We start from the raw sequence: 24,964 nt of genomic DNA on the forward strand, positions 1-24,964 counted from the left end.
CACTGATAACTTGACCTCTTATGTAATACTGCCGCTAGGGCCCACGTTTCATCGGGGACATCTGGAGTAATTAGACTGATTCACCTAGGGGCGATACAATACTTCCATAACCGTATTTCATAGCATCCCAATGTGATTCATCTTATGGGGGGGGGGGTATTCTAATACTGTACAATTCATGAAATCACTACTCAATCGAAGGTCCAAACATCATCCTTTATCTATCACAATTACACCCTCATTCTACACCAGTGTAGTATTCCATCTCTTCTAAATGCTATTAGTCTTAGACTCCTTTGAGTTCATTCAGGCTATAGTGAGCTTTGTATAACTTAGAGAAACCATCTGCTTTTCTTGTTTTCATGGGCTTAATCCTGAGGACTTATCTATTTTTGTCACCTTCTCACTTTCCCTTTTTTTTATCCTTACTCCTGTCTTCTAGAACCTTGTCGCTTCACCATACAATAGCTCGCAACCTACTCATATCTATTTATACTACTCGCAACCTTCCTTCAACTTGCTTGCATCATAGGTTTCTTTATGTCATCCTGGAACATAAAGCGAGACATCATATCGTCTCTAACTCTTCTTTACTTTCTTAATTAGACCTCTCAATACTTAGAAACCATAGGTTGGAAGATATGCTACTGACGACGCCGCTACCATTCCTGGATACTGAATCCCAGCGCTTCTAACCTTCTATCTGTAGTATGGATTATTCGCAACTTTCTGCATTTGAGTATCTCGTACGTTATTCACCTTTACCTTACTTACCTAAAAATCTCGCATCACGTCTTCTATCTCTTTCATGACCTCGCTTTAACACATGTATAATTCACATCCATAACTTGAAGCTCTATTATAATACTTGCACCTCTGGTGCATACACAATCCGGTGGGAGCTTCATACTGACTTCTTATAAGGCTGGTACTTTTCTAACTGGCTTTATCGTAGAGCCGTTATAGAATATGGATAATGTACTATCTCTCTTGTATTTAAGAGTGATCATGCAATGTCCTCAATCACGAGGTCTAAAATTTTCTCGGTCCAATAATCAGACTCCTGATTTACTGAGTTGATGTAACTCTTTAGTTTCCTCTTTCTTCTGATAATCCTTTTTCTCTCCTACCGTGGCTAATGAACGGTGTACTTTCCGTTCATTAGCCACGGTAGGTGCCACTTCCTTATGGAGTGCATACAATGTTATAGTGAGACTGTTATAACAAGACCATTTCCTCTTTAGGTCACTGTGCTTAGGTTGAAGCCTTCTTGCTTATTCCCTCAGCTAGTCTTTCATTGTAGTACTTAGGGAGGACCCTCTGACTCTTGCAAATCTGTAGGCTTATTACATTGTATACTCGACGGACCTTTTGATGTCCTTCCTTGCCTATAATTATCCGTAGTTACTTACTTCCACGCCCTTGTGCTTGTAGGGTTGTTCTGAACTGATATTTTGACTGTCTTCCCAGTGAGACTATCTTTGATTTCCATAACATTCATACGAACCTTTAACTACCCCAACTCTTATCTGAATATTTCTTAAGGGTCACAATGTCGTATCTGTGAGACCGAATTCACCATATTGGATTTTACTATGTTTATCTTACACGATCTGCTAACTCATCTATAACCTCCTGTTTAGTCATAACTAGGCTCTTTCTGAATCAATTAGTAACTACTCGTTGGCCCATTCTCATATCAATATTCCGCGTAATCTCTCTTGGGTTATTTCCTTTGTCTTAACTTACGTCTCGCACTGATTCCTTATCTATCAATAACATCTTGGGTAGGGACCCTTACTTCCTTTCCTTGACGTCGTGTTTGCATAATGTTCTGGAATCGTAGCATATCTGTAGGCTTTGAATAAGTGCAATCTCATCCCTTTTTCATTTTTTTATCGCATTCTTCCTTTTCCATTCCATAATTACTAGAACCCCTTAACTCTGACTTAATGCCACATCACTCCATATTCCCCCCTTTTAGGGGAGTGCTAATATTTAGTGCTACAATGATCTACGTATAAATGTTTTACCTCTTCATCTTTGGCGTCTTTTTACATCATCGATAACCCTCATTCGCCTTGCGGTAATCCTTCTGTACCAAGGGTAATAAATTTCCCTACTCACGAGGGAAAAACCTAGTGTAACTGGCAAATACGAGCCTTAAGCTTAACTTTACTCACTTTGCTTGCTTTAGGGAAGCGTCTTCCTGAATGACCTTTAAAGGGTATTCATCTATCGTCCATTCTATTATCGCCAGAATGAAATATGAAATTCTCATGATGTCGACCATTATCGAATCATTCAGTCCCTAATTCATGTTTAGTTTATCTTATTCACCAGCCCATACTGATTTCTATTACTCTGGGGTTTAACTCTCCCTTCTGGTAGTCGTGTTGGAGTCACGAACTTATTTCTCGAAATGAGGATATGACTTTGTGGCCTATACTCTTTTATTGTCTCAAGGCCTGGCTCCTCTCGTCTTTTCCTTCACTTGACTATATACTCTGTAATACTGTCATGTTTTTTTTCATCTACAGTTGTCATCCACGCATCACATCTTACTCATAATGCTTCATTAACTCTATTCTCATTTCCTGCTAACATTTCTGTCTATCACTTTATTTTGAAAATTTTAACAGGACATTCTTTTGCTTTTAGCTCTTGCTCCATCTACTGGCTCTTCGGGTTGCCTAACATTTTTTTTACTAGGGACGGGAGCCATACTAAGGTAATATTTATCCCTTTCAAGGCTTTTAGTGCCTATCTTTGTAGTACTCATATCCAGCTGCACTATTTTAGAGTGCACCATCTGGGCCAAGGAGATCTATTAGCATATTTGTAATATCCTTCAGAAAGGTCAACTAATGCAAATAATTCATCCACCATTTTAGGTTACTCTAACCCCAACTGGATCCTAATATCCTGTCCCTTTCTTAAACTACACATGTTAGCCCCCAATAGGGTATAACTGAGATGGGTGTGGCCAATTCTACGTACATCTGTTACTGTTAAAGGTATGTCACAATGCTTATATTTTTCTGCCGGAGTTGAAAATACCGATAATCTTCATTAACCGGGTACCTCGTACCCTTCTCATCTTGATCATTTTACTTGTTGAAGCTTGTATCTCTCTTCTGAATCTCTCATTGCCCTTCACCATAGAGGTGGATAGATATTTTTGCCTTAAGGCTCCTTATCAAGAAGCTTACACGTAAGGTACACACATGTTCTGCTGAAGACCTCACATTTATCCATCATAGGAATGATGCAAACTCGAGTTCCTCTAACTCAATTCTTCCACATCCGTATTCAATCTCTTACCAACTGGAGGTATCGTCATATTACGGATAAAATAGAAGCTAGGAGTTTGAATTCTTATAAATGAGCTCTACCACACGATCTAGAGTAAGAAGAAAGAGTGACAGTCCTAAATGCCCTGTAATCTCCTGCTTATAAGTGTGGTGCACGACACACCCATAAACAAGACTCTACTAGACATGGCTTGTAGACTCCCTAGGAAAGAACTTCTCTGATACAACTTTTGTCACGACCCAAACCGATGGGCCGCGATGGGCACCCGGTACCTTACTCAACCGAGTACCAACGTAACGTATCTTTCTTATTACATCATCATATACACGTGACATATGGGCCTAATAGGCCAACATCATCATTTATAAACTCAAAATATAGTCCGACAAGGCCGTACAATCTTTCACATACACAACATATGTCTACAAGTCTCTAAGAGTACATAAATATCATAACGGTTGGGACAGGGCCCCACCATACTAATCAGTACATGTTCTAATCATACTGACCACATAAGCAACTTCGGAACAAATGGAGTGCACCAACATCTTCCGCTGAGCTGATCGCCTACTCGGAGGACTCTCGACCTGTTTATCGAGACATGAAGGCATGAAACATAGCGTCCCCAAGCAAAAGGAATGTCAGTACAAATAATGTATCGAGTATGTAAGGAATGAAATTCAGTAAATAATAGACATGAGAAAAACATGGAGTAAAATACTCGACATGTACGTCTGCATAGCTCTGTGAATCATTTCATTTTTATAATGTCATGCATATGCATATAAATGTCATACCATGCATAGGTATATGTGTTCATAACATCATCAAGCCACTGAATCCCATCATATTATTTCGGCCACTGTGGGCAAATCATTAACGTATACCAGCTGATCAGGTGGTGGTGCGTATATAACACCTTAACCTTTCCCATACCCATATATATATATATATATATATATATATATATATATATATATATATATATATACATGTATATAACGCCATCTGGTCATGGGTCAATGTGCATGTATAAATGCATATGAAATACGTTAATAAAATCTCTCAGTACGTCATAAGACCATTATGCCTCTGATTAATATCATGAAATAAACTTTACCAACTTACGTATTTTTGAGACCCATGGACAGATGATAAAATAATATGACACATGGGGAATCAAGAACATAAGCATCTCTAATATTTCTATGAATAGAGTCATTTATGGAAGTTGTGAATTTGCTCATTTCGTTCGTGTCGTATAGATCATGCCAAAAAGAAAGAAGGGATAGCCTTAACATACCTGGAGTAGGGAAATATCTGTATGATATTCTTGAAAAAGGTTGCAGCGTACTCCTTTAGAACCGCAAAATTTCACGTTGCTACTGTGCTATGAAATCTTGTTGGTTGAAGAAATCACGTTGTAGTGTCTTTGTAGGAACTTGTAGGAATTGATTGTAGTGGTTGAGAATGAAATGTTGTTTGAATTGTTTGGTTTCAAGATTAACGTCCGTTGAAGCCAAAATAATAGTTGGAAGTGTTGGTGTTTTGATTCAAGCATAATCTTCTTGATTTTTGATAAGTCTTTTACTAAGTGGGGGTGGGCCCCACTTGTGGTTTAGTTGGCCAAAGCATTTTCCATATTTTGCCACATTTCATGTGAATTCAAGAGTCATATTCATATAAAGTCCTTGGGCTGCCACGTTAATATGGGGTTCAACTTTATCCAAAATCATGATTAATTAACCACTAATCTCTTGATTAACTTGATAATCTCTCACTATCCATTAATTATTCGATTATCCACATAATTAAGAATTATCTCAAATTACTTATAATAATACTCACTTTAAACACACATTATGCACCTTACTATCGTGGCCATGTGGTACCTTGTATGGTACTAGTCCATAAATAACGGGTATTTTAGCTCGGGCCGTATTTTATCCCAAAATTACCAAACTTCGACGGAACTCATTTTCTTTGATTAGCTTACCCTCTAACCTTCGAGAATTAACTTATCACTTGTTTGAAATAGTATAATGCTTATAATCTCAAAAAAATTCTCATTCCCGAACTTACGTCGATTAACTTACGACGAAACCTTAACGTACGAAAATGCGGAATGTAACATCTCATTTCCGAGCTTATGTCAATTTAGTTATTGTGTACTTCCATGTATGAAAACATGGGGTGTAACACTCTGATTCTTGTAAAGCTGCGAGCTTATTACATCGTATATTCGACGAACTTTTTTGATGTTCTTCCTCGCCTATAATTATCTTAAGTCACTTACCTCCATGTCCTTGTGCTTGTAGGGTTGCTTCTGAACTGATATTTTGACTGTCTTCCCAGTGGCACTCTTTTTTATTTCTGTAACACTAATACGGTACCTTTAACTACCCCAACTCCTATCTGAATATTTCTCAAGGATTACAATGTCATAACTGCGAGACTGAATTCACCATATTGGGTTTCACTATGTTTATCTTGCACGATCTGCTGATTTGTCTGTATCCTCTTGTCTAGCCATAATAGGCTCTTCCTGAATCAACTACTAACTACTTGTTGGTCCATTCTCATATCTATATTCCGCGTAATCTCTCTTGGGATATGTCCTTTTTCTTAACTTACCTCTCGAACTGGCTATTTATGTATCAAGTATTCATTCGTACTTATTTATCAATAACATCCTGGTCGGGAACCTTTACTGCCCCTCCATGCCGTCGTGCTTGCATAATGTTCTGGAGTCGTAACCTATCTGTGGGATTTGAATAAGTGCAATCTCATCCCTTTCTCATTTTTATCGCATTCTTCCTTTACTATTCCATAGTTCCCTAAACCATATAACTCCTACTTAAATCCATATCACACCATCTTTCCCCCTCTCTTCATCTTTGGCGTCTTTTCACATATTCACTGACTCATACTCGCCTTGCGGTAATCCTTCTATATCAAGGATAACAAAATTTCTTACTCACGAGGGTAACACCTAGTGTAAGTGGCACACTTAGTCCCTTAAGCTTAACTCTGCTCACAAGGCTTGCTTTAGGGAAGCGTCTTCCTGAATGAACTTTAAAGGTTATTCTTTTGTTGTCCATTCTATTATTACCGGAACGCTATCTCTGAAATTCTCATGATGCCGACTATTATAAAAATTTTTGAAAATGTCAGCTATCGCTAACAATCCATCCACCATTTTGGGTTACTCTAACCCCAGCTGAATTCTGATATCCCGTCCTTCTCTTAAACTATATCCGTTGGCTCCCATGGAGCATAACTGAGATGGGTGTGCCAATTGTACATACCTCTATTACAATTGAAGGTAACTCAAAATGCTTATATTTCTCTGCCTGAATTGTAAATACTGATAATCTTCACTAATTGGGTACCTCGTACCCTTCTTCACCTTGCTTCTTTTACTTGTTGAAACTTGTATCTACCTTCTGATTCTCATGTTGCTTTAAACCATATGGGTGGATAGATATTCATTCCTTAGGGCTCCTTATCAAGAAGCTTACACGTCTTAGTATACACATGATCTACTGAAGACCTTACATTTACTCATCATAAGCTTGATGCAAACTCGAGGTCCTCTGACTCAACTCTTCAACAGCCACAGTCAATCTCTTACCAGCTATCTTTCTAGATATAGGTATCATTGTATTATGAATAAAATAGAATTTAGGAGTTTGAATTCTTACAACTGAGCTTTACTTTAAGCTCAAATAAGCTCTTTACCCCAAACAACAAAGTAGAGAGATAACTAGGTGATCTTGATCTTCCAAGAGAGAAATCACCGTACCAACTTGTGGATTTGGTCTTGAACCCTAGGATAAGTTTGAGAGAGATCTTGGGCTGATATTTTGGAGCTCCTTCACGTTGCAATAGAGAGAGAGGGATTATGAATTATTTTCTAAGTGAAATTGAGATATATCTATGTTTATATGGCCCCACTAATGGTCTTGGGAAGATGGGTCTTGGGCTGCCCCAAGACTTGCCCATCTCTATCCTTTTCCATTCCCTTTTAATTTGATCTACAAGCTCTAAGTAGGTGATGAACCTACTTGTCACCTACTTAATCAAATAGGTGATTCATGTTGGTCCTTTTTCCATTTTGAAACATGTATCTCATCCTCATTAAATAATTTAGACATGAATCGAGTAGCTCAAGCAAGTAGGACAGAAAGTAAGTTGGTGAAGCAGGCACGTCGAGTAAGCAAGAAACTCGTTTTTATTTGTCTAAAATCTCCTTTCTCACGTTTAAATGCATTCGTCCTCAACCTAGTCGTCTGTATGTTGAACGGAAGTACGGGATGTAATATCATTAGAACACTTTATATACTTTCAAAGAGAATCTAATTTCCGAGCTTACATCAATTGACTTACGGTGTACTTTCATGTACGAAAATATGGGGTATAACATAAAGAAAGTAAGGAATGAACAACAATAGAGAGGGATATCGGGGGCATCTCAGTCACGCCCCAACCTCAAAAAGCACGACCGACGCTCAACCGAGTGAACCCGGTCGAGCAAGCCTGCTAGATACTTTCTACCCAACTCACTCATGGTCAAGAGAAGATATGATTTCATTAATTAGACAGTAGGAAGATCACATATATAATACTAAATCGCCTCATTGGTTACATCATTTTTAAGTTTCAAGATACACACATTCTTATGATTCGAGTCGAACAAGAGATCAGAACACAACATAATTTGTTTGACTTTTCTAGCACCCATGTACAACCCATATAGTGTCTACGGAGTCTCTAAAAGATACAAAAGAGTGTTGTGATAGTGCTGGCAACAAGGCCCCGGCTATACCTCAAAATGTGATAATAATATGAACAAAAGAAACAATACATGACCCCGGGATGAAGTGGGGTTCACCAAGTTTGTTGGGAAGAGGATGTACCACTATCGCTGATCAACACTGTCTACTATGGAACCACCTGCATCCATTTAAAGATGCAGCTCCCCCGGCAAAAAGGGACGTTAGTATTGTCGAATAGTACTAATATGTAAAACTAAACACCATCTCAATAGAATGAATAATAATACAAGGGGCAAACAGTCATGAGTTCAATAAGAGCTTCAAACACTACTAAAACATCAAGTAAGGATCATATAAGTTCTCAAGTCAATTTCCATGTTATTAGGTTGGGTGATCTTTAGAGCCGAAATACCATAATTCACAATACCGCCGTATTCTTACACGGAGTCCGATCACGACCCAATCAGCTAGGTCGTCTCATTTGAGACATCACCATAACCACAATTTCAATTAACATTTCTAGCATAGTTACCACCATGTGTGCGGCATGGCGTCCGACCACGGCCCGATCAGCTAGGCCGTCTCACCTGAGACATTACCTTTTTCAGTCAATCATCTCACATCATACTTCTTTCATATCCTTTCGATTCATTGGCACTAGTGGCCATATAAAGTCATTCTTGGCACTTGGCCATATTTCATAATTCCAGTTCCCCTTTCCACATTCAAACATCATTATCAACAACAATAAGGCTTCCCATTCAAGACATTAAATTCACATATGAGCAATTTGGGAATCTTAGGCACATAGGGGCTTTTCATACAAGTTGGCATAACAACCTTTATTTCGATCTTGACTTTAAGTCTTAACATTTTTAACACATATTCCATGTTTTGAACACATTCTCAATGATAAGGTGATATGATGAAGCATTTACAATACATATTGAGCATATATCCTTCAACACAAGCACATTCGGAATAGCCAATTCTATTATGATCAATTTGGGACTTACACCAATTACATGAACACCGTGGGATTCAATTCTAAGAAGAAGGGGGTTTAGCCAATATACCTCAATTGAACTTCCCAAAACTTTTAAAACATTCCAGAATTCCTAGCAACTTCAATCTATTTTAGAAATATAATTAGGAAGATGATCATGATTCTAGCTCATTTGAGAATATTATCAAGCACTAGGTGTGCATTAAGTTTTTAAAGGCCCTTTTGTGAAAGATTCCATCATTCCCCAAGTACGTAGGATAAATAACTGTAGCTATATAGCGATGCAACCGAAATACCTACCCAGAAACTAGTGTCAACAAGTACGTGAGCTCTATAGAATAAATAAGTATAACGGGTTGAATAACGATACAATACTATTTGAAGTACATAAACATTAATAACAAAAGTAAAGGAAAGGACTCCAAGGCCTGCGGACGGAAACAACAGTGCTACCTTGAAATCACCAATAGGTACCTGTGCAACTCTCTATCAGTCATAATACCTGGATCTGCACATAAAGTGCAAAGTGTAGTATGAGTACAACCGACCTCATGTACTCCGCAAGTAGCAAGCCTAACCTCGGATTGAAGATAGTGACGAGATTGGCAAAGTCCTTTACACACTTTCAACAGTCAACAATAACAATAACATCATAATTTTAATAATAAAGGGAAACAACTCAAGAATAACAAGTTCAACATATTCACATTAACAGGAAATAGGCATGCTTTCTAGTCAAATCAGTTCAAGCATCAATTTCAAGATATAGAGTTTTAATTAGCATGAGGAAGATACGTCTCTGTGCCTGCATGACAAGTAACAATGCCAAAATCAATGACTTGACTGTGAAATCATCAAATAAGTACAATCTCAGCACTATACCCGCCTAGCATAAAACCCCTCACTCACCACATACGAAGTTCCTGCACTCATTGGGTCCAAAGTCTATAGGTTATCACCTGACTCCGGAGGGTCTCATCCTAACCCAAGTATTGATCGGATCAAAACTGTAATGACCCGGCCGGTCATTTCGAGAGTTGTAGCCTCATTCCCCTATTTATTGATCCTTTTGTGCTTTATAGCTATTATATGACTTATCAGGTTAGTTGGTTCGGGTCCAGAGGGATTTCAGAATGAATTGAGATACTTAGAGTCATAATGGAAAGCTTAAGTTGGAAAAGTTGACCGGATATTGACTTATGCGTAAACAACCCCGGATTTGCATTTTGATGGTTCTGTTAGCTCCGTTAGGTGATTTTGGACTTAGGAGCATGTCCGAATTGTGATTTGGAGGTATGTAGTTGAATTAGGCTTGAAATGACGAAAGTTGAATTTTTGGGAGGTTTGACCAGGAGTGGACTTTTTGATATCGGGGTCGGATTCCGATTCCGGAAGTTGGAGTAGGTCTCTGGTGTCATTTGTGACTTGTGTGAAAAAATTGGGGTCAATCAGACGTGATTTGATAGGTTTAGGCACCGATTGTAGAAATTTGGAAATTCAAAGTTCATTAGGCTTGAATCCATGTACGATGCATGTTTTTGATGTTGCTTGAGGTTATTTGAGGGTTCGACTAAGTTCGTATGATGTTTTAAAACTTGTTGTTATGTTTGATTGAGGTCCTGGAGGCCTCAGGTTGATTTCAGATGATTTTCAGAACGAGGTTTGAAGTTGAAGAGTTGTTGAAGATTTGCAACTGCTGGTGTAATCGCACCTGCGGATTGGGTACCGCAGATGCGAGCTCGCAGAAGCGAGAAAGGGACCGCAGAAATGGGCTGGGCACCGCAGAAGAGTGAAAGGCCGCAGATGCGGTCAAGTGAACCGCATAAGCGGTTTTGCTGGGTAGAATGAAAAACATAAGGGTTCACAATTTTCTTCTTTTTTCAAACATTTTGAGCTCGGACTAGGGCGATTTTTGAGAGGGTTTTTGAGGGGATTCTTGAGGTAAGTCCCTTGTGCTTGTTTTTGATTAATAACCTTGTATCCCCATTGATTTTCCACCTAGTTTGGGTGTTTTTGAGGTGTAATTTGGGAGTTTGAGGTTAGGGATTTGGAGAGTTGATTTGGGGGATTTAGGTGACAATTGGGTGTTGGATTTTGATAAAACTTGTATGGTTGGACTCATAGTTGAATAGGTTTCGGATTTTTTGAGTTTTTTTGGATTCCGAAACATGGTCCCGGGGACGATTTTGAACCAATTTCGGATTTTTCGGGTCATTTGGAGACCGATTTGCAAGGCAAATGCGTATTGGAGTAGGGATTTTCTCGGATTGAGGTAAGTAACACTTCTACACATGGCTCTGAGGGTTCGAAACCCCGAAATATATGTTATATGATTGGTGTTGAGGTGATGCACATGCCAAGTGACGGGCGTGCAGACGTGTACCGTGAGAATTGTGGCCTGGTTGATTCCATGGCACTGTATAGTGGACTTATCTTGTTGATGTCCGTGTTTTAATCATGTGATAAAGAAATTAAGCTATTAAACATGCTAGAGATCATGTCTAGGCTATATGCCGGTACTGTTGGGACCCATAGTGGTCGTTTCTTCCTGTTATCTTACTGATTTCATTGATATTTCGTACTTAGTCATATTTATTCATTTTACATCATATCTCAGTCTCTGTTGTTATTTATTGATACATCATATCATTGTTATCGTGCTAGTTTCATTGACATGGTGAGCCCGTGAGAGAGACTGGAGAGATTGATGACTGAGTGAGGCCGAGGGCCTGACTATGAGTGACATTTATGGGATCGGACTGTACGCCGCAGTGGTTATACTCATTTTTGATAGCGCTTAGGCTGAAGGATCCCCTCCGGAGTCTGCACACACCCTCAGTGAGCGCGATTGATTATATTGAGGGATGAATCTTCCTTGGACATGGATCTTGTCCGAAGCATTATATACCTGGGGATAGATCTTCCCCACAGGCTGGATTGGCCCTACTCAGTACTGGGTGACTGATGGTCAGTCGATGTATATATTTCGGATGGATCTTCCCGGGCCGGGTTGGCCATATACAGTACTGAGTGATTGAGCAAATGAGAGTGTGAGCATATGAGGCTGACAACATGGTGCATCACATACAGCATGTGCATTGGCATGTAGGAGTAGAGAAGTTATATTCTTCTTATCATTCAGATTTGATCTATTTTACTATTTTGAGTTTATCTGCTAAACTTAAAAGCATGCCTACGTTTCTGCACTGTTACTTCTATATTGAACTGTGCCGGTTGAGTTTGTCACTACTTTAAGTCCAAAGTTTGGATTTGTTACTTATTGAGTTGGTTGTACTCGCGCTACACCCTGCACCTCGTGTGAAGATTCAGGTGCTTCCGGTCACGGCGGCTGCTGAGTGTGGAGTCAGGATCTCGGGAGACTATCGAGGTAGCTGCATGGCGTTCGCAGACCTTGACCCTCCGTTATCTTTATTGTATTTCAATTTTTACTCTTTAGACATTGTATTAGACTATCTTCCGTTGTAGATGCTCATGTACTCGGTGACATCTCGGTTTTGAGAGAGATAGTATTGGGTTGGGTATTTATTTCTATTTTTAAAGGTTTTCCTTAAATATTAACTGTTTCCGTATTTTTTTCAAAGCTTTTGGTTATGTTGGAATAGTTTAGTAATTGTCTTGCCTAGTTCCACGATAGGCACCATTATGATGGTTGGTTTTGGGTCGTGACAAGTTGGTATCAGAGACTAGGTTACATAAGTCTCACGAGTCATGAGCAGGTTTAGTAGAGTCTTGCGGACCGGTACGGAGACATCTGTACTTATCTTCGAGAGGCTGCCGAGCCCTTAGGAAATTTCACATTCTTGTATTCTTATTGTGCGGATTTGTTGATTCTGATAACTAAACTTTTGTTATTCTATTCTCTCACAAAAGGTGAGGACACGTACTATTGGGCAGGAGGGACAACCAGCAGTACCACCAGCTAGGGCCACGAGAGGCCGAGGTCACGGTAAAGACCGCGGTAGGGGCAAGGGTGCAGCTCGTACAACAGCTAGGAAAGCACCTGCAGACCCACCAGTCACTCCAGCTCAGGAGCAGGTACTAGATACAGTTGATCCAGTGGGGCCAGCTCAGGCATCAGCTGTGCCCATCGTGATTCCAGGTCTTCAGGAGGCCTTAGCTCAGATTCTGACCGTGTGTACCAGTCTTGCTCAGACGGTCTCTGTTCCGGCCGCAGCAACCAATTCTCAGGCCGGGGTGGTACTCAGACTCCCGCCACCCGTACATGCGAGCATATGATGCAGGGACTCCAGGCCCCGGGGGCACTACCAGCCCAGCCGGCTGTAGCTGCTCAGGCCCCGATAGTCCCCGTTATGGCTGATGATGAGTAGAGGAGACTTGAGAGGTTTGGGAGACATCGACCTCCATCATTTAGCGGTGCTGAGTCAGAGGATGCTCAGGGCTTTCTGGATAAGTGCGAGCGGATGCTTCAGACAACGAGTATTCTGGAGACCATTGGGGTCTCGTTCACTACTTTTCAGTTTTCTGGGGCCGCCTTCAGATGGTGGGAGGCTTATGAGATGCGCAGGCCGGTCGGTGCAGCACCACTTACATGGCATGAGTTCTCCGTTCTCTTCTTGGAGAAGTTCATGCTGCAGTCTCGCAGAGAGGAGCTGCGCAAACAGTTTGAGCAGCTCGTCACACAATTTGGTTGGTTCCCACTGATAGGGAGAGGATTAGGAGGTTCATTGATGGTCTCATATATCAGCTACGGTTGCTTATGACTCGGGAGAGGGTATCTGGTGCTACTTATGATGAGGTAGTCGACATTGCTCAGCAGATAGAGATGGTCCGTAGTCAGGAGCGGGGTGAGAGGGAGGCCAAGAGGCCTCGTGGGTCAGGAGGTTTTAGTGGTGTTCCTTCTGGAGGTCATTTCCACCATGGTAGGGGTCGTCCTTATAGGCATGCTCAGACGGCTAGTCCAGTTCACCGTGGTGCATCATCCGGCCATGGTTCGTACAGTACATATCAGGGCCAGTCATCTCTCAATGCCCTTCCAGCTCAGGGTTCATCCCATGCACCTTCAGTTCAGGACTCATCGGCAACGGGTTCTTCTAGCGAATATTCTGGTGCTTGGGGCTCTCTTCAGTCCCCACCGCCATTCGTAGGGAGGGGTTGATTCGAGTGTGTAGATATGGGTCACATCAGGAGGTATTGTCCCTGTAACACCCCGTAAAATTTTGAAGTACTTAAGCGCTATTAAGAAAGTTGATGTGCGCTAATTATATTATTTTGTGTGCAGACGAGAACTATTAATGGGATGGATATCAATTGGATACAATAATAAGTGTACGAGTCATATTATAAGTGATTTGGGGTCTAGGGAGAGCCCTAAGTCCAAGTCAAATTGGAAATTTCATGATAGACTAAAGTTCCAAATGAGTACGCACAAGACCAAACTTTGGACGAGCACATATATATATATATATATATATATATATATATATATATATATATATATATATATCAAAGGAGTTAAGTGATTTATCTCCTATCGAATTAAAGTTCTTTGAGTCTAGTTTCCAACGCTTCACACCGTTTGTCATTTAGACATTCTTACAAGAAGTTATGACCAAATTACCAAAGGCTGGCGGAGGAGCCTGCGGATGCGAAGCATCCAAGGCCGCGTCCGAAAGAGAGGCTGGCAGTGAAGTGCTGCCATAGCATCCAGGTCCACATTCGAGCTTCAAAGAGGAGTGAAGTGGGGATACGAAGCATCCAGGGCCGCATCCGAATCCCAGAAATCTGGGCCTATAAATACAAGGTCAGGGAAGGGGGATATTTTGAGTATTTGGGGGTTAGGGTTCTTAAGGTGAATGGACAATTTTGAGCTCAAATCAAGTCCAATCAACCAAGGTGACTGTTAATGATGTTTTGGGTTGATTATTACTCAATATACATGAGTTCTAACATCATTCTTACATCCAAATACAAGATTTCATCATCAAATCCTCAAGAACACAAAAATCACTAAAGTTGTGGTTTTTCAAGATTGATTGACTAGAGGTAATTCCAATGCTTCAAACTTGTTTATTATTAGTAGTTAGAAGTATTTGAAGCAATTGTTACAAGTTTTAATGGTTGAAAGATTGGATTATAAAACTCTAGTTCATGGCATGAATAGTACTTTTGAGAAAACAAGAGAGAAGGTGAATGGTAATCTTGGTGATGAAATTTATGAATACATTGAACCTATGGGATTTGTTACTAATATTGGTCTCATTGGATGTTGTTATTGTAGATTGAAGTTGATTAGTGTAGTGCATCATTGTAGTATCATTAAGGGAAGAATTTGAGGTATGTTGGCTAAACTCTTCTTTAAGAATTGGAATTCCCAATATCCTTGTAAGTCTGAGATGTTGATTATAAATGGAGTATTCCGATAAGTTCTGTGATGAAGATATATGTTCAATTCGTATTTCAAATGCTCTTATCATATTGCATTATAAATTGAGGATGTGTCCCAAACTATGGATTGTGTATGCACATGTTATAATTTCAAGTCGTGACTTATGTGAAAGTTATTATGCCAAGTTGTATAGAGATTGTGATTGTGATACACCTCCAACCGCATATATTGGGGTGAGGCGGCATGACCGCTTTGTGTAGGGATTATGGTATTGTGGGACTGCACCTCCACCCGCTTACTTTGGGGTGAGGCGGTACGACCGCTTTGTGTATAGTTTTGGTATTGTTGTGTCACCACCACCCGCATATATTGGGGTGAGGCGGCATAGCCGCTTTGTGTTGGTATTGGTATCATTGATGCATTTCCACCCGCATATATTGGGGTGAGGTGGCATAGCCGCTTTGTGTTGGTATTGGTATCGTTGATGCATTTCCACCCGCATACATTGGGGTGAGACGGCATAGCCGCTTTGTGTTGGTATTGGTATCGTTGATGCATTTCCACCCGCATACATTGGGGTGAGGCGGCATAGCCGCTTTGTGTTGGTATTGGTATCGTTGATGCATTTCCACCCGCATACATTGGGGTGAGGTGGCATAGCCGCTTTGTGTTGGTATTGGTATCGTTGATGCATTTTCACCCGCATACATTGGGGTGAGGCGGCACAGCTGCTTTGTGTAGGTTCTTGGTACTGTGGTTATATATCCACCCGCATACATTGGGGTGAGGCTGCAGGGCTGCTTGATTAGAGTTGTGGTATTGTACGTACACCTCCACCTGCATACATCGGGTGAGGTGGCGGGGCCGCTTTGTGTGAAGATGGTTACATAGGATCTCATCTTAAATCCTATAAATGTTGTTGATAGCTTTTAATAAGCTTGCTATGGTTGAGACCGTTATCTGTATTATTCTATTGCCGCACTGGTTCATCATAATTATCTTGTATTTCTAAATTGTTAAATTGGTGTTTAGTTTTCATACTAGTACTATTCGACGGTACTAACGTCCCTTTTGCCGGGGGCGCTGCATCTTTAAATAGATGCAGGTGGTTCCATAGTAGGAGACAGTGATCAGTGATAGTAGTACACCTTCTTCCCAGCTGACTTGGTGAGCCCCACTTTATTCTGGGGTCATGAATCCATTGTACTTTGTGTATTTTTGTTTGGGGTATAGCCGGGGCCTTGTTGCCGGCATTATCATTGTACTCTTCTTTATCCATAGAGGCTCCGTAGACATAGTGTGGGTTGTGTATTTTGTGCTGATAAAGTTAAACTATGCTATGTTTTGGTTGTATTACTTGTCCATTTGAGACTTTAAAAATGATGAAACTTATGGCAAGAAATTGGTAATTTCAGGCATGACAACTTTATTTTGCAATTAATGAAAATATATATTCTTTTTATTCATGAATGAGTTGGGTAGAAGGAAATCTAATAGGCTTGCTCGGCCTGGTTCACTCGGTGGAGCACCGGTTGCGCTCCTCGGTTTTGGGGCGTGACAAACTTGGTATCAGAGCCTAAGGTTTAAAAGTGTCCTAGGATGTCTCGGAGCCGTGTCTAGTAGATTCCTTATTATCGTGTGTTGTAGACCACATCTATAATTAGGATGCTACATGGGCATTTAGGAATAATACCCTTCTTTGATATTATGAATCGTGCGATGAAACTGGTTGTGAAATTGTTCTTCCTCTAACTCATACATTGAGCTTCAAGGTAAGTTTAAATGCTCTTTTGGTTTATTCCAAGTAATGTTGTCATGTGACATGACGAATGGGTAAAGTTCTGAATATTAAACAGATGGCACATGTATCATGTTGAATGAATGGTATGGCCATATGAGACAAGTATATATTACCATGAGCATACTTTATATGAGAAGAGTGCTAGAAGTGATTACCCACCTCCAAAGAGGCATTGACGTGATAAATGAGACCTAAGCTTAACTAGTATAAATTCCCCTTTGGAGGATTCTAAAGAGGCAAACCATGTGTATGATTCTAAGATATAAATTTGTTACATAGGCATGTGATATATGAAAGGCATGGCCTGAAGAGTAATGATAAATGTGTAGTTCTCTCACGGGAGACAAGAAGTTATGAAAGGAGAGTTAAGTGAACCCACAATGAGAAGACCCTAGCACTATGAATATTATAAAAATCCAAGGAATGTGCGAAGTGGTGTTACACTCCAAAAAGGATATTGACACGAGGGATTTGGATCCCAGGCCTGTGTGGCTAAATAAGAGTAAAGAACTTATGAGGTTAATACCATGGGGACTTAAATCTCTCTAATAGTCAATCATATACAAGAGGACTAGAGATGTGAAACATGTGTCCGTCAAATTGCTAAATTCAAGACTGATGTCAAAATGTGAAACATTCACCCCAAGTGGGGAGGAAAGGACCATGGTGAGGCTACTTAAGTGCAATAAAACGAGAGTAGGGCCATGTAGCTATGATGTTTAGATATTTTGTTGAAGACATGTGTAGTCTAGAAAAGTGGTAAGGGATAACGTGATTCTTTGAAAGGAAATGCAAAAGATAAACCACTAGTACAAAAATAATGTGGAAGGTTAGGAAATGTAAATTCTTTGTACGTGGCAATATACATGACAAGGTCAACGATACTAGAAAATAAGAGTAAGGTTTGCAAAAGTTTTTTATACTTGTTAAAGAGTCAGGGACAATGGAACCCAAGGAAGTACTACAGATCAAATATGAAAGACTTGCGAGTTCTTAGAATGAGTTAATCACGGATTTGCGATTTAGCTAAAGTTCCAAGGCTTTAAGAAAGACAGAACTACTGGGAGAGATAAATGTGATGTTATAATAACCCGAGTGCATCTGGACTTGATGGAGATTCTTTTAAGAATCTTACAAGCAAGGAAGTGTTAAGTGGTACACAAATGAACACACTTTCCCACGGATATCCCAACAAGTGTCGAGAGGCAAACAGGATGAATTCCCAACTAAGGGAAAAGACCACGTAATGTATGGAAGAGTGCATGGCTATTCACTAACTAGGAAGAATGAGGCGAGAAGAATTGGAAGAAAAATCTATAAATTTAGATGGCCATGGTTATCTCAAAATAGTTCGTATCAGAATGGTGGACTCCCCTAGAGTACAAGTGTTAATAGAAGATATAAAGGATCAACTGTAATGCAGCCGACTTGAGTGTCACTGAATATCAACTAAAATATATAGAGGGAGTTCATGTCTACATATTACATTGGAAAGTAAGACTACTGGTGATGAAGTAGTGGTGTGATAAACTCAACAAACCAGGCACAATGATACTATGAGTTCATGGGAGGCAAACAAGTGTGTGGCACAATAAGGTTGTCAACTATGAATTTAGGGCAAAATGGGATGGGAGTGAATGCTCCAGTCACAAAGGAAATATAGTACCAACATATTGTCTAGACCAAAGGGGAAATGTTTGAAACAGATTGAAAGAGGATGAATAATTGTTACGAACCAAATATGTTTAACATGATAGCTCTTAGGTTGCAATACTAGAAAACACTAGTGGTGACTACAATACTGGGAATAAGGTGAGTTACTCATCGAGGTTGGAAACAGGTGGACTAAGTCCTACACTTATAAGGAAAACAAGAAGTCGTCGTTGAAGAATTTAGGAGGATCTCAAGTTTCAGAAAAGTGCATGTTCGAGCCAATGATGTTTTTTATTGAATATATATATGAAGGGTATCGATATGTGTTTTGAGAAGTGTTTAGTAGTAAAGAGGAATCGTGAGAATGTTTCAAGGGAAGTAGAGTGGTTTCTTAAAATCCTATAAGACTTATGATGAGAGAAGAGGGTGGCTAAGAAAGATCTGAGCACGATGTTACTTCACATATTAAGGCAATGCCATGCAGGTTGATGTTATCAAGGTGTGCACGCGAATTAGTAGATGTTATTCATTTGAAACAGATGGCCCCATAACAAAACTGACCTAGTAATGTCTTTTGTTGAGAAATTTGGAAAAACAAGTTGCAAGTACTAATAAGATTGTAACCATATCAAGGAAATTTCTGTAGAACTCAATTCCTAGGAGGTCATATGAAAGGGAAATCTGATATAGATGTTCCACTAATGATGAAATATGGCAAGATGATCATTTATGCCTCTAGGCAACTCAAGAATCATGAGAAAAACAATCCAACACATGACTTAGGACTTGCGGCTGTGATTTTACATTAAAGGTTTTGCGTCATTAATTGTATGGGGTCCAGGTGGACATATTTAGGGACCAAAGGATCCTTCAATATATTTGCAAATAGAAGAAATTGAATCTAAGGTAGAGAAGATGGCATGAGTTACGTAAGGATTATGATATCAATATTCTATATCATCCGGGGAAGCCAATGTTGTGGCAGATGCTCTTACCCGAAAATCTATGGGTAGTTTGGCTCACTTGGAGGCATGTCAAAGGCCATTGGCCAAGGAAGTTCATCGATTGGCTAGTTTGGGAGTTCGTCTTGTGGACTCTAGTGAAGGAGGGGTAATTGTGCAAAATAGGGCTGAATCATCGCTTGTTGTGGAAATCAAAGAGAAGCAATACAACGATCCATTATTGGTGCAATTGAAAGAGGGGATTCAAAAACATAAGATCATGGCCTTTTCTCTTGGCATGGATGATGGTACACTAAGGTACCAAGGGCGACTATGTTTTCCAAATGTGGATGGTCTTCGTGAAAGAATTTTGACTGAAGCTCACACTACTAGGTATTCCGTGCACCCAGGTTCTACAAATATATATCATGATCTTAAGGAAGTCTATTGGTGGAATGATATGAAGAGGAATGTGGCAGACTTTGTGGCAAGATGTTCGAATTGTCAGTAACTGAAGGCCGAACACCAAAGGCCCGTTGGGTTGGCACAGAACAAAGAAATTCCAATGTGAAAATGGGAAATGATTAATATGGACTTTGTGGTAGGATTACCGTGCACTCCGCGCAAGTGTGACTCAATTTGGGTGATTGTGGATCGACTCACGAAATCAGCACACTTTTTGCCGGTTAAGTCTACCGACACAGTGGAGCAGTATGCTCAGTTGTATATCAAAGAAATAGTCAGGTTGAATGGCACCCCAGTTTCCATCATTTCTGATCGAGGAGCACAATTCACTGCTAATATTTGGAGGAAATTTCAGCAAGGTTTGGGCACTCATGCGAATCATAGTACAGCCTTTCACTCGCAGACTGACGGGCAGGTAGAGCAAACTATTCAGACGCTTGAGGATATGTTGCGCGCTTGTGTTATAGACTTCAAAAGTAGTTGGGATGATCATTTACCACTCATAGAATTTACATATAATAATAGATATCATGCTAGCATTCACATGGCACCGTTCGAGGCTTTATATGGTAGGAGATGTAGATCTCCCATTGGGTGGTTCGAAATTGGGGAAGCAGAGTTGATAGGGCTAGATCTTGTGCATCAGGCTATGGAAAAAGTTAAAATCATTAGGGAGCGGTTGAAGACTGCTCAGAGTCGTTAGAAGTCCTATTTGGATGTTCGTCGTAGAGATTTGAAATTCAAAGAAGATGATTGGGTATTTTTGAGAGTTTCCCCCATGAAGTGTGTATTGCAATTTGGTAAGAAAGTGAAATTGAGTCCGAGGTATGTCGGACCGTATAGAATCATTCAGAGGATCGGTGAGGTAGCATACAAGCTTGAGCTACCACCTGAGATGTCATTAGTACACCCGGTGTTTCATGTGTCTATGTTAAAGAAAGTAGTTGGAGACCCGACAATCATTGTTCCGGTTGAGACTATTGAGGTAAATGAAGAATTGACTTATGAAGAGATTCCAGTTTCAATTATTGATCGGCAAGTCCGAAAGTTGAGAAATAAAGAAATTACATCTGTAAAAGTGTTATGGCGAAACCAACACGTGGAAGAGGCTACTTGGGAGGCCGAGGAGGAAATGAAGAAAATGTATCCTTATTTGTTTGAAGAGCCATGTAATATAAAGTTGTGATCTATGAAAAATATTCTAAGAGTTGCTTTCTATGAATTTTGTATCATTTGAACAATTGGCATTAAGGGTGTTCCTTTCCGGAAATATATTGCTTATGAGGCCATAGTTGGTGTTATTTTGTATGATTTTACATCATTGGATTATGTATATGTTGTTAGGATTGGTTTCTAGGGTTTTCTGGTAGGTTTCTGGGGTTCTCTGGTAGGTGGACATGCCCAGTAAGTTGAAATTTTGGAAAGGAAGTATGAGATCGATGTAGTCATGAGTTCCTATGTATAATGGTTGGAGGTATAAGGATAACTCTATTTTTAGAAGTGACTTGTGAAACATTCGAGGACGAATGTTCTTAAGTGGGGGAGAATGTAACACCCCGTAAAATTTTGAAGTACTTAAGCGCTATTAAGAAAGTTGATGTGCGCTAATTATATTATTTTGTGTGCAGACGAGAACTATTAATGGGATGGATATCAATTGGATACAATAATAAGTGTACGAGTCATATTATAAGTGATTTGGGGTCTAGGGAGAGCCCTAAGTCCAAGTCAAATTGGAAATTTCATGATAGACTAAAGTTCCAAATGAGTACGCACAAGACCAAACTTTGGACGAGCATATATATATATATATATATATATATATAACTAAAGGTCTTTGATTCTAGTTTCCAACATATATATATCAAAGGAGTTAGGTGATGTATCACCTATCAAATTAAAGTTCTTTGAGTCTAGTTTCTAATGCTTCAAACCGTTTGTCATTTGGACATTCCTACAAGAAGTTATGACCAAATTACCAAAGGCTGGCGGAGGAGCCTGCGGATGCGAAGCATCCGAGGTCGCGTCCGAAAGAGAGGCTGGCAGTGAAGTGCTGCCATAGCGTGCAGGTCCGCATCCGAGCTTCAAAGAGGAGTGAAGTGGGGATGCGAAGCATCCAGGGTCGCATCCGAAACCCAGAAATCTGGGCCTATAAATACAAGGTCGGGGAAGGGGGATATTTTGAGTATTTGGGGGTTAGGGTTCTTGAGGTGAAGGGATGATTTTGAGCTCAAATCAAGTCCAATCAACCAAGGTGAGTTGTTAATGATATTTTGGGTTGATTATTACTCAATATACATGAGTTCTAACATCATTCTTACATCCAAATACAAGATTTCATCATCAAATCCTCAAGAACACAAAAATCACTAAAGTTGTGATTTTTCAAAATTGATCGACTAGAGGTAATTCCAATGCTTCAAACTCGTTTATTATTAGTAGTTAGAAGTATTTGAAGCAAATGTTACAAGTTTTAATGGTTGAAAGATTGGATTATAAAACTCTAGTTCATAGCATGAATAGTACTTTTGAGAAAATAAAAGAGAAGGTGAATGGTAATCTTGGTGATGAAATTTATGAATACATTGAACCTATGGGATTTGTTACTAATATTGGTCTCATTGGATGTTTTTATTGTAGATTGAAGTTGATTAGTGTAGTGCATCGTTGTAGTATCATTAAAGGAAGAATTTGAGGTATGTTGGCTAAACTCTTCTTTAAGAATTGGAATTCCCAATATCCTTGTAAGTCCGAGATGTTGATTATAAATGGAGTATTCCGATAAGTTCTATGATGAAGATATATGTTCAATTCGTGTTTCAAATGCTCTTATCATATTGCATTATAAATTGAGGATGTGTCCCAAACTATGGATTGTGTATCCACATGTTATAATTTTAAGTCGTGACTTATGTAAAAGTTATTATGCCAAGTTGTGTAGAGATTGTGATTGTGATACACCTTCACCCACATATATTGGGGTGAGGCGGCATGACCGCTTTGTGTAGGGATTATGGTATTGTGGGACTGCACCTCCACCCGCTTACATTGGGGTGAAGCGGTACGACCGCTTTGTGTATAGTTTTGGTATTGTTGTGGCACCACCACCCGCATACATTGGGGTGAGGCGACATAGCCGCTTTGTATTGGTATTTGTATCGTTGATGCATTTCCACCCGCATATATTGGGGTGAGGTGGCATAGCCGCTTTGTGTTGGTATTAGTATCGTTGATGCATTTCCACCCGCATACATTGGGGTGAGGCGACATAGCCGCTTTGTGTTGGTATTGGTATCGTTGATGCATTTCCACCCGCATATATTGGGGTGAGGTGGCATAGCTGCTTTGAGTTGGTATTGGTATCGTCGATGCATTTCCACCCGCATACATTGGGGTGAGGCGGCATAGCTGCTTTGTGTAGGTTCTTGGTACTGTGGTTATATATCTACCCGCATACATTGGGGTGAGGCGGCAGGGCCGCTTGAATAGAGTTGTGGTATTGTACGTACACCTCCACCTGCATGCATCGGGTGAGGCGGCGGGGTCGCTTTGTGTGAAGATGGTTACATAGGATCTCATCTTAAATCCTATAAATGTTGTTGATAGCTTTTAATAAGGTTGCTATGGTTGAGACAGTTATCTATATTATTTTATTGCCGCACTGATTCATCATAATTATCTTGTATTTCTAAATTCTTAAATTGGTGTTTAGTTTTTATACTAGTACTATTCGACGGTACTAACGTCCCTTTTGTCGGGGGTGCTGCATCTTTAAATGGATGCAGGTGGTTCCACAGCAGGAGACAGTGATCAGTGATAGCAGTACACCTTCTTCCCAGCTGACTTGGTGAGCCCCACTTCATTTCGGGGTCATGAATCCTTTGTACTTTGTGTATTTTTGTTTGGGGTATAGCCGGGGCCTTGTTGCTGGCATTATCATTGTACTCTTCTTTATCCATAGAGGCTCCGTAGACATAGTGTGGGTTGTGTATTTGGTGCTGAGAAAGTTAAACTATGCTATGTTTTGGTTGTATTATTTGTCCATTTGAGACTTTAAAAATGATGAAACTTATAGCAAGAAATTGGTAATTTCATGCATGACAACTTTATTTTGCAATTAATGAAAACATATATTCTTTTTATTCATGAATGAGTTGGGTAGAAGGAAATCTAATAGGCTTGATTGGCCGGGTTCACTCGGTGGAGCGCCGGTCGCGCTCCTCGATTCTGGGGCGTTACAGTCCCCGCCTTACAGGAGGTTCAGCTGAGCAGAGGAGTCAGCCTATGACTTTACCACCTGTTACTTTACCACCCACTCAGCCAGCTCGGGGTGGGGCCTAGTCAGCTAGAGGTCACCCTAGAGGGGAAGGGCGATCATGTGGTGGTCAGGCTCGATTCTATGTTGTTCCTGCCAGACCAGATACTGTTGCTTCAGATGCAGTGATCACAGGTATTGTCTCAGTTTGCCACAGGGATGCCTTTGTATTATTTGACCCTAGTTCCACATATTCATATGTATCATCGTATTTTGCTCATTATTTAGATATGCCCCATGAGTCCTTAGTTTTGTATGTTCATGTCTCTATGCCCGTGGGCGATACTATTGTTGTGGACTATGTATATCTGTCGTATGTGGTG

Source organism: Nicotiana tomentosiformis, chromosome 4 (genome assembly GCF_000390325.3).
Source record: "Nicotiana tomentosiformis chromosome 4, ASM39032v3, whole genome shotgun sequence".
Lineage (NCBI taxonomy): Eukaryota > Viridiplantae > Streptophyta > Magnoliopsida > Solanales > Solanaceae > Nicotiana > Nicotiana tomentosiformis.